Source organism: Cavia porcellus, unplaced genomic scaffold (genome assembly GCF_034190915.1).
Source record: "Cavia porcellus strain 051 isolate PalLab524CR breed Dunkin Hartley unplaced genomic scaffold, mCavPor4.1 scaffold_10, whole genome shotgun sequence".
NCBI classification, from domain to species: domain Eukaryota; kingdom Metazoa; phylum Chordata; class Mammalia; order Rodentia; family Caviidae; genus Cavia; species Cavia porcellus.
Genome location: NW_026947493.1, coordinates 82,129,507 through 82,140,937, shown reverse-complemented (window position 1 = coordinate 82,140,937; position 11,431 = coordinate 82,129,507).

Here is an 11,431-nt window from a genome sequence, read left to right as displayed (position 1 = left end):
ATGAGGAGAGAAACACATTTTTCCCGAGCTCCTAAGTAATTTATTGTTACACTGGCATTGGAGAACTTCTTAGGTCAGGTTTAGTATCTGGATGGAGCCAGCCACTTCCAGCTGAAACCAAACTACGGAAGCTCTTTCGCTGCAGAATGGACACTGGCACTACTTACTGTAAGGAAAAGAAATTGATTGGAATAAATTGATTGGGTTTAATGGTGTCCCCATCACGTGCTCGTATCATAAGCCCAAGAATCTGTGGATCCCACCTTATTCAGACTAAGAGTCTTTGTAGATGTGATTAAGGGTTTTTGAAATGAAATCATGCTGGATTATCGGGTAGGCCCTAAATCCAGTGACAGTTGTCTTCATGAGGGACACGCAGCATGGAGGGACAGCGGAGGGTGAGGCCGTGGGAGGAGGGTGTGGGGAGCCGCTGAAGCTGGAAATGACCACGTGTGCGAGGCTGAGACAGGGCCGTCCCAAGAACAAGGAGAACCTAGGGAAAGCCAGTGGAGAAGCTGCTCAGCCCAGAGAACCTGGCCCCAAGACAGTCCAAACAGTGGGTTGCTAAAAGGTATGCAGTGAGGGGGTGGTTCCTTTCTGCCCACCAGGAGAATAAGGGCTCCACCTGACCCCAGCTTTGTCTCTTCTATATTTTTGCCATCCTCTCACCATCCTTTCCTGAAAACATCTGGAGCTGTGCAGGTTTTGGCAGAAGTGTACACCTGTGTGCCGAGGGACAGGAGGGCGTTGCTTGCCCTGAGCTTAGTGGGGAGCGCAGCCCAGCTGATATGTTAAAATCTCTGGCCTCCAGAGTTGTGACAGAATAGATTTTTATAGTTTAAAGCCAGACAATTTTTAACAATTTGCTACATTAGCCCCAGGAGATAAATAGAGGTGGCACTGAAGCTTCCTAAACAGCAGAAAAAGACAATCCTGGATTTTACAGGAGCCAAAGCTGCAGTTCTTCCTCCTAATCTTACATCTCTCTATCTTTCAATCCAAACTTTCAAGCTCCTAGCAGAGACACTCTGGTTGTGGCAGGTGGGATCAATATAAAGAGAGGGCCTGTCCTTGTCTACCAGTATCAATTTGCAAGACTGACTTTCTCTGTGACAAGGGTCCACTACACTCTGTCCTTTCCTCATTTTACTGCAGCTTACCAGAATGGAACATTGACGTGAATTGCCTAATGTTTGTGAAATCCCATCGGATGTGGTCAGTTTCCTGGGTGGGCAGATCCAGGTAAGTGACCTTGGAGGATGGGCACTCCATATGGAGACACTGCAAATCCAATACTGAAGAGTCCAGCAGGAGGACAGGGGGGAGGGAGAACTCTGCACTTTCCCTCCAGAAACTCCTGTTCGTTCACAAAAACTCTCATTTTTAGACAATGCAATGGCCCACGCCAACCAGCAAAGTTTAAGAAAAATTCCCTCAAATGGCATCGATACTAAATTATTCAAATTCTTATTTGATTGACCTCCCTTGATGCTCTTTGGGGCCAGTTTACCTCAAGCTTCTCTTTCAGGGGATTTAAAACACATACACACCGTGTCTACCCAGTTTTCTTTTCTTTTAACCTTTAATTCTGAAATGATTTTCTCTTCCCTAGCCCTGTGATCAATTTTTCCTTTTATTGAAAATGATATTCAGAAACCAACAAGTAGCTGGGGCTAGGCATGTTCATGAGGACTGAAACATCATTGCTTCTAGGCCTTCTTAATAGACAGAGCTAGTAAACACATGCATGCAAATTAACCCAAGTACACACTGTATTTATATGTACAGGTGTGTACTGTGTACTCTAGCACGCATGTACACATACTCCACTGAATTTGTGATAGCTGTCACCTTTCTCCCCTTTTGATTGTCCATAACTTCTTTCTGGTAGTGATAAACATGGCTCACATTTAAACATTCATTTTCTTAACCACACTTGCACATAAAGTATTTTCATAATTGCTAAGGGGGCCCCATGAGAAATTTACCAGAAGAACCAGGGTGATTACACAGGATCCCTTGACTCTAAGGGTTCATAAAATTCCATCACCTACCAGCGTCTTACACCGCATCTATCTAAGACCCTCCTTGGCCTTAGTTACCTACTTATAGACCTCGTCTCCATTGCCTGTTGTTTTCCCTGACAAACTTACAAACCACCGAGCTCTTTCCCATCCCTATAATTCGCCTTTGCCAAAATGTCACAAGGACCGAATCATCTAATATGTCACCTTTTATGTGACTTTCCTCGCTTCACAAAAGGCATTTCCGATTACTCATACTACCGTGTGACTCAGTAGTTTGTTCCTTCATATTTCTTAGTGTTTCATCAAAAGGATGAATCAGAAACTTGGTTATTCACTCTCTCCATATAGTGCATTCTAATTGTTTTCTATTTGAGGTGATGGCACACAAATTCTCAGTTATTTTAGGTTTAAGTACCAAAGAAGAAGATCGCTGGACCATCCCCTAAGCATATGTTTAACTGTATAAGAAAGTGCCCTCTTTTCCAACTGGCCGCCCACTTTGCCTTCTCCCCAGCCAGTGAAAGGAAGCTATTGCTTTATAGGACCACCCACCTCCGTGCATCGTTGGTTTTATTTATTTTTATTTCACCATTCCTGTACTGTGCAGTGGTGCCCTACTGTGTTTCAGTTTTGCCTTTGCCTGACGAGTGGCTATACCATTCTGCTAGGGCCGCCGCAGCACAATGCCACACACGGAGGTTTCTTACCATGAAACCGCATTCTTCACAGTTCTGGAACTTGGAAATTCCAGAGGAAGGCGCTGTCAGGGCTGATTTCCGGTGAAGTCCTCCTTACCGGATTGTAAGGCCGCCTTCTCACTGCCCTCTCACAAGCTCTCTCCTCTGCAAAAGGACAGAACCACTGGTGTGTCTCTTCCTCTTCTTGCAAGGAGCCTAAGATTTTCCTTTGCCTCAATTATCGACTGAAAGGCCTTGTTTCAAAAAATCATTAAGGTGCCAGGGATATAGCTCAGCGGCACAGCACCAACTTGGCAAGCATGAGGGCATGAGTTTGACCGTCGGTGCCAAAAAAAAAAAATTCATTAAGGTGTAGAGTGCAGGGTCTTAACAGTGACAAGGATACCACTGAATCCATGACTCTAATGATGTTACGCATCACTTCGTATATTTATCAGTGCCTGTGTATCTTTGGTGAAACTCCTGTCTAAAATTGCTCATTTTAAAGTTATATTGCTTAGTTTCCAGTGGTTGAGTTTTAAGAATGCTTTTATAGCCTAAGCAGAAGGCCAGTCCCAAACCTAGCTGCTAAACCTGTGGCTCACTTTTTACTATGCTTACTAATTGCTTCACTAAACAAAGTTTTAGACACCAGTACAATTTATCCTCTCTGAAACGAACTGTGGTTTCAGGGTCAGGTGAAAATATGTAACCCCAGATCCAATAGATGCTGTGCTGTTTTTGTTCATGGCTTCATACTTGACATTTGGGTTTATTGTCTCCTATAAATACATTTTGTAAAATCGTGTTCAAACTTATTATTATTTTTTTTTTTTGCAAAGGAACAACTGACTTTTCTAGTAAGATTTTTGAAAAAGATTAGCATTTGTCCATCACATCTTCTTTCTGTTTTTGTCCAAAACAAATAGTTTGTAATATTTGGGTGTAAATATATTTCTGGTCTCTCGATTCTTTTCATTCATTTATCGACTCCATGACTTCATCCGTGTTACCAAGTTGTACGAATCACTGTCACATTATGGGAACTCTTGAAAGTATTTCTGATGACCCTTATGGCCCTTGGGAATATGCTACTTTTCTTGGCTTTCGGCTTCATCGTTTTTTGTTAAAAGATATAGACTGTGAGGTTCAGTAAAAACAAAGTCCCCATCTGTCCTTCAGCTAATTGCATTCTTGTCGCTGTCCAGCTGTGCGGACTCCAGGGAACAAAGGCCAGCAGGCATTAGACTTTGGGACCAGTTGCTTTCTCTGAGAACTCAGGGCTCTGGTGAATTTTTAAAAAGTCACAGATTTGAATTTAGTTTGATTCTTTTTGGTCCTAAACTAACCAGCTCTCTGGATCTTCCAGTTCGATAGATACAAGGGTAGAAGCCAAAATTTTATCAGCCAATTTGTTGCTTGAAGATTTGACATAAAACATTGATTTCTAGGACTCTAGACTCACACTTTTCTCTTGTTCTCCTATCAGCTTGGTGAAGTATTTTTGGTGGGTTGGTATTACAGACTGACATGCTATCCGGAAACAATTTTAAAAGTCTTTATTATGGTTGGGTCACCAAATTCTTTCTACGAAGTCTATTTACATAAAACACTGTTGTATCTATTTCAAGTGTCTTATTCCATAGGTCACCTTCAATTTTGACTTGGTGTGGAAAATCTCATTTGCTAATTCACTGAAAAAAATATTTTGGGTGACAGATTTAGCAGACTCCTAGTCATGCCCTTTATCCCAATTTCTAAGCAAGAGGCGTGGTTGTGATCATCACTGATCTCAGAACCATCGCGGCTTCAGCTGTTTAATCTGTTATTGGTGAAACCATAGTTTTCAAACAGGGAGAGTTTATTCATGGGTCTAGAGGTGAGTGTGAGAAACTCGGGAAGAGAAGCTCAAAGAGTAGAAAACTGTAAGCCCTTCTCTAGTGGTTTGCTTGTCTCTAGCCTTGAAGTAGCAACTTCCCAGCCATACTTAGTCTCTGGAGCTATTTTCCAGAATTGACAGCAAAACTCAGTCTGAAGTATGAACTTTTATTCTTGATCAGAGTGCTCTGCGGTTCTTATCAGTTTGATTAGTATAATTATAATTGTTGATGCTTAATACAACTAAAATTCTTCATAGCTTTCTTGGTGTCCTTTTCCAAATTTCCTTCCCATCCAAATCCAGGAAATTATAAATCCAGGGATTTCACTATGATAACAGCCAGCATCAAGTCTGTCTTTAACTGAATTTAGACACATCTATTCTGAAGATAGTGTAAACTATTTGGGTGCAAAGAACACACGACGGGATTGCCAACACCATTCGGTTTGTGCTTAGCGCCAGGGGACTCGAACACAGCACCATTGTCCAAAGTCACCTCCAGACCAAGGGCGCAGTGAGAAGCAGCAATTTTAGCTGGCTCTTATGGGAGATGAAAGGCCGAAAGAACTAGGGAGCATATTTTAGATACAGGCCATTGTGTTGGAAAAGCATTAAAAGTTGTAATATACATAACACGTTGAGAACCCATGTAGTTAGATCCATGTAGTTTGTGCAAAAATTCAGTTAGCATAAAACAAGCTTATAGAAGTTGACAACTAAGACACTGTCACAACTAATTGCTTTCGTCACCTGTGACCCTGTGTCTCACATCTTTATTTCAGCAACTATCTTTTCCTTTCAGGGAACTATGCTTCCCCGTCTTACTCCCAACCCAGCTATGTGCTTGCAATCTGGTCTGATAACCCCAAGCCTTCCCTGTCCCTAACCCAGTGCATTCGATTAAAGACTTCTTAGATCTGAATTTGGAATTACTTTGAGGGGATTTTTTTCTCTCCAGTGGAAGCTGTAAAGTCTGACCCTGAAGCTGCCAGAAGCCCAGAGAAAAATCTAGCAGAACTAGGAGAGACAGGAGAAACCTGCTGATTTCTAGTCATTTCTTTTCCTCCTAGCATTATTTAGCTTTTTGAACCACTGGATTTTCCATTTCACTGAAATACTTCTTATACACACAAACAAGACCCCTGACTAACATGTGGAATAAATAAGGGGATCCTGAATGCCAGATGTTTAGGTGGGAGGAACTCACTGTTGTGGTTAGTGACATGCTATCCACCTGAAAATCTTCAGTGTTACCAAAGTTGCCTATTGACACAAGGCGAGGGCGTGCTTAAGAGTGGTATTAATTATTCAAAAAGCAGCATTTTGGAAAAGACCATTCTGGCACAGAAATGTAGAATGGATTTGAGAAGAAATAAGCAACTAAACCATCTGGATGAGTATCAGACCTATCCAGAGGTAAACACACTGAAACCGAAAGCAGACAATTCAGACCAGAGGTGGGCGCCCAGCACGGAAAGGAAAGGTCAGATCGAAGACCCAGTGGTCTTTCCAGAAGAGTCATATGAGGAGGAACCCCGTCACTGGGCACTTGGTTATGACTAATGGATTGAGACTTCTGTGTTTTTCCAAGTATTTAATACAAAATAAATCTTCCATTTCCTGGGGTTTTCTTGAGTCTTTTCTCAGGGAAATCCACCTCATTTTTTGAGACATAAAAGCTTAAGTCATATTTCCACAAAAATTCTTCTAACTAAAACAAAGACATCTTCCAGCTTGACATTTCTATTGCAATTTTGGTTTTTCGTGACTCACTGACTTCAGACAAGTGGAGGTAGAGAGGGCAGATGGTGCATGAAACCTGCATAATTCTCGTGGAATCGTGGGTTTCCAAGAGATAATATGAGGCCATCACTTCGGAACCCTTGCTTTGGTTCAGCCACACCTAAACCACGCTGCAAAGTGGTAACTTGGGATTTACACACTTTTAACTATTACCGTAATGACCAGCACGAACACACATGGACACACTCATACACTGAACCAGTGGTGCCCAATTCCAAAGGTTAATAGCAAAAATAGATTTCTAACCATCAGGAATTCTTAGTCTTAGAGTTTTAGAGCAGGTACTGGGGAGGCTTGAGAGGTTCTGCTCACCCACTGTTTTTCAAATTTACCTGATCTTAAGAATCACTTGAGATCTTGGTTCAAAATGCTCATTCCTAGGACCCTTCCAAGCTGATGTCGATTACGTGGGTCAGGCAGTGAAATGTAAGCATTCTTATTGGGCAGCTGAGGGGAATATTACTCTCCCTGGTGTTTAAGGAATGTTTTGTGCAGCCCTCGTGAAAGAAAACAGATCACTGATTCCACCTGTCTGGATGCACTGCTGTTCCTACCCTGACCTTGGCACTCACGGGAACGGCCATCACCTGAGGACTCACAAGGAGCACAGCCCCACGCTTAGCCCCTTTTGGGCATCACTGGTTAAGTCCCAGTGTTCCGTATCTCCTCCTTCTCCCTGACCTCCGCCTCTCATCTACTTTCTCACCATCCTTTTATTAAATCCTAACAGCCTTGCTGCTGACTTCTCCGACATCTATCAGCCTTTCCCTGGGCTCTCTAGTTCTCCTCTGCTTGAAGTGGGCACAGAACAGGTCCGACCTGTTAGCCCCAACTAGCTCAAGTTTCCTGCCCTTTCTGAGGATTGATTCTGACTCTACATTAAGATTTAGTCCTGAGAAGTCAAACATCACCCCCGATATGGGATGGCATCAAGACCTCGGGAAGAAAAGTTCAAAATCTGAGAAACAAATCCACTAGGCAGGAAGTCAGAAATAATGATTTCATCTGGAAAACTCCATCTGTTCTTCGTGGCATCTGGATCGCATTTCCCTTTTCGCCTGGAGAATATGTCACCTTGGATGGTGACGGGATGTGCTCTGCCATAAAGCACTGGAGGCAGGGAAAGGGTACAGGATTTGTTTGCTAAGAAGAGAAGGCCAAAGAAACAAACCTCACCAAAGCCTCCAGGGCAAACTCTTGTAAAGTCCAAGCCCTAAGGCTGGGACTGTGTATAAAGTAGAGCCCAGCAAACACGCTCAGGTATAGCAGGGCTGCATTATTCTCAATAATTTGCCAATAAACTCTGTGGACCAAGGCACAGTTAAAGAACAGAAAATGTTTTAACAGTGTCTAGAAAAAATTTAAGTGTGATAAGGTGTGAGAATTTTTTAAAAGAGCTGACTCCATTTAGAAATGATTGGCAGTCTTTCTTAGAGTTAAACCCACACAGTTATTAAAGAATGGACAGTGGAAAATGGCTTTGGTAAGAGACTTAGAAGATTTTGAAGTGTCCTTTTGGGGTAACACCATCAGTTTAAGGCTTAGCCTCCCGTATGCTTAATACATGGGTTAGAATCTCAGAAGCTTCTTTGGGCATTCCTGGAAGTTTCTAGGGTAGATTGCTAGGTAGTAAACAAGCATTTTTATACAGCATATCCCCTCCCCTCACTCCAGCGATGGTGCCCAGCCTGTCCTGGGGTTCTCCCGAGGCCAGCGATGAAGGGGTATTCCTTGGGTTAACACACCAGTTCCTTGGTTCAGAGCCATGACCACATCCCACACCGTGGAAGAGAGTCGAGGCGCAGCAGGGCAGGACAGCTGAGGGCTGGGCGCTGTCCCAGGCCTGGCTTTGCTCTGGGCTCCGGACGTGGTTTGTCTCCCTGCAAAAGGTGCGTGTAAGTGTGTAGCATGTCCACTGCAAGGGTGCCATTCAGGGCCCCTGTGCATGTGTGTGGCCCAGGAAGGGACACAGTGGAGAACGAGGAGTCACCCGCCCCCACACAGATGTTCCCGGGACACCCAGACCCATCTTGAGACCAACCTCGCTTGCAGCTACTGACACCAGAGAGAATGAATGAGTCCACCCTTCCCTCTAAGTCCCACAGTCCCTGTGGACACGGGGAAGCTACATCAATCACTCTGACTTCCTTTTAATAAGGCCAGATAAAAGGAAGAGCTGTCTCTGGGGAAGCACAATTTCAACAGGAAGTAATCTTAAAAGACAGCAGAAATTCATCGAGCATCTCTCCTGTGCCACGATCGTCCCTGTTTATGCTCACCTCTCACCAGCCTTACAAATCAGGCACTAACATTCCTTTGGAGAATAAAAGGGCAACAACCAGAGACTACAGTCCTTGCTCACTATTTCACAGAAAGTAAGTCACGGAGGCAGGATTTGAACTCAAGGCTGCATTAGAGAGGCCAATCAAGAAACATCAACCAAACACTGAAAAGTCGTATTTAACATTCTTTGCATTTTCCTTTTGAGGAAAAGCCGGTTTCGTTCAACTCTGAGTCTTGCCCACTGTCAAACCTCTTAGTGTGTGACACCACTTACCCCAATCTTTCTCTCAAACTGGACCCCTTTCCTAGCATCTGCATCCCTGTCAAGAGCACCACCAACCACGCCTGCATCCTGCCAGATCTGCAAACGTGGTGCTGTCCTGAACTCTGCCTCTTCGTGAACAAGATAATCTGGGGGGTTTGATTTTCTTTTGGGTGTCCTGGATTTGTGGTTTGCTCTTCACTCCCGTTGCCTTTGCCATGGGATACTAAGCTAAAGCTCCCAGGTTAGAGCTCCAGGAACTTGAGCTACACCAGCTCCTAACTGATCTGCCTGCCTCCAGCTCTGCCTGCATCACTCTCTCTTGCACACAGCCACCAAATAAACCTCCTTTCATGTTCCACTAATTAGCAGCAGTGTGTTCCCCTAAATGGTCTTTTCCCCCTGCACCACAGGGTCCCTCACAGGTTCTTGCCTTATATTCAAGAAAATCAGATCAAGTGCTAGAGTTCCCACTGATCTTAGCAAGAAGGAAAACGGACAGCATAGCAACTAAAATGAGCACGGATTCTGGAGTCCACACTGCAGAGATAGCACATCGAGCACATATGTGCGGCACCTAGTACACCTGAGATACCCCACACAATGGCTTATTATTAAGTTCTAATCCATTTACCTCTATGATAAGCACTGTTTTTTAGCCTGGCTGGCAAGAGCCTCATGTACTTCTCCAAATTACTATTATAATCTGTGTTCCAACAGGAAATCTAATCTGCAGCCAGCTATTTTTCATTCTTAGCCACACATTTTTCTAAGTGCTATCTTCTTGTTAAGACATTCTATTAATTTCCTGCTGAAACAAATTATCACCAGTAGAGCCTTGGACAATCCAGATGACTTTTCGTACAGTTTGAGGACCAGAAGCCCAAATCAGGCCTCCCTGGGTTACCATCAAGATGTTGGCAAGACTGAGCCCCTTGGGGGTTTTCTGGGGAGACTTTGTTACCTTCGTCTGACCAACTGCATTCTTTGGACCGTTTTTTCATCTTCAAAGCCTACAATATCGGCCCATTCTTTCTCCTGCTGCCATTTTTCTCTGTGTCCCCTATTTCTACCTTGTTCTGCTACTTTAAGGTCTGCGTTGGGCCCCCCTGGGAAATCCAACCTAATCCTGCATTTTAGAGTCAGCTGGTTAAGAGCCCTGTTCCCCTGCCAGGTCACTTTGTCATGCAAAATCACGCATTCAGAACCCCAGCACTGAGGATGTGGGCCTCTGGAGCTGAGGGGCCACACCTTGGCAGGCACAGGCCACACCCAGGTACCATTCTGCCTGTGATGACTCCTCTGATGACTTTCATCTTTATCATCCTCTTTTGCATCCTGACTGTGTATTCCAGTCACCAGAGAACATTTTTGAAAATGCCTGCATCCTATTTTTAAGGCTTGGAGAATCGATGGGATTGTTTTTCAAAGCTCCCCCTCAATTTTTTTCTTATATAGACAAGATTGAGAACCACTGCTATGACAAATGTCATAATTTTATCTATGTCTCAGGATAAGGGGGAGACTGTAATGCTTCCAGGGAGATTCTGCACTCTGCCCGGGTTTGAACACCCCGTCTTCACTTCTGATCACTGGCTGGGTCTTACACTCACTGATTTTGCCATTTGTTGAGAGCTGCAGGGGGACTGAATGAGACCCTGATGGTGACAGCGTTCAGCACAGCATGGGGGTTGAGTGTGCCCTCAACCACACAGTGTAGGCTTTAAAATTGCTTCGTGGCCTCACTTTGAAAAGCACCTCACAGTAGAACTGTCAAGAAGATTTGCCTGGTCATGACCAGTTCTTTTCTTCTGTGGTTCTCAGAAAACACTTGTTATTTGATTGAAAGGAAACAAGCAAGTGTAGCCAAACCACAGGATTGCAACTCTTTGAGCCAGAAATCTTATTTTATTTTAATTTTAAGGTAGTTTTGCGCAAACTTTGTTTTCTGAGTGTCTTCAATGTGCACGCACATTAGAAGTATTTTGAAGCTTTTTAAAAACACCAGCCTAGGGCCTACCTCCCCCAAAGATAATAGCTCCTTGGGGGTCCAGGCACCAGTATGCTTTAAGCTCTCCAGGTAATTACAAGCCCAGAAAGGAACAAGAATCTCAGGCTTGGGCTAAATGGCTCTGATTGTTTATGTTTTGACTGCTTCCATCAGGCTAGTGAGTTATGCCTAAGAATGCAGGTCTTTTGAGAGGGAGAGAGAGAGAGAGAGAGAGAGAGAGAGAGAGGAGGCCAAGGGAGAAACTAGAGACAGAATAAGAAACAAAAGCTAGTGTAGGCAGCTGAAAGGTTTCTTGACCACTTGCTGGCCCTCATGGTGTGTGCTGGCTTCCCTCCCTCTTCTCAACTAGGTCTTCAAAGAAGGGTGGGCATCTTGGATAGAATCTCATCGGAGAAGTAGGATTTTGTGTCATTCCGAGTATGTACACATAGTATATTTCAGCAGATCTGAAACTAGTAACAACTGATACCTGTTGTGTAAATACTCGGG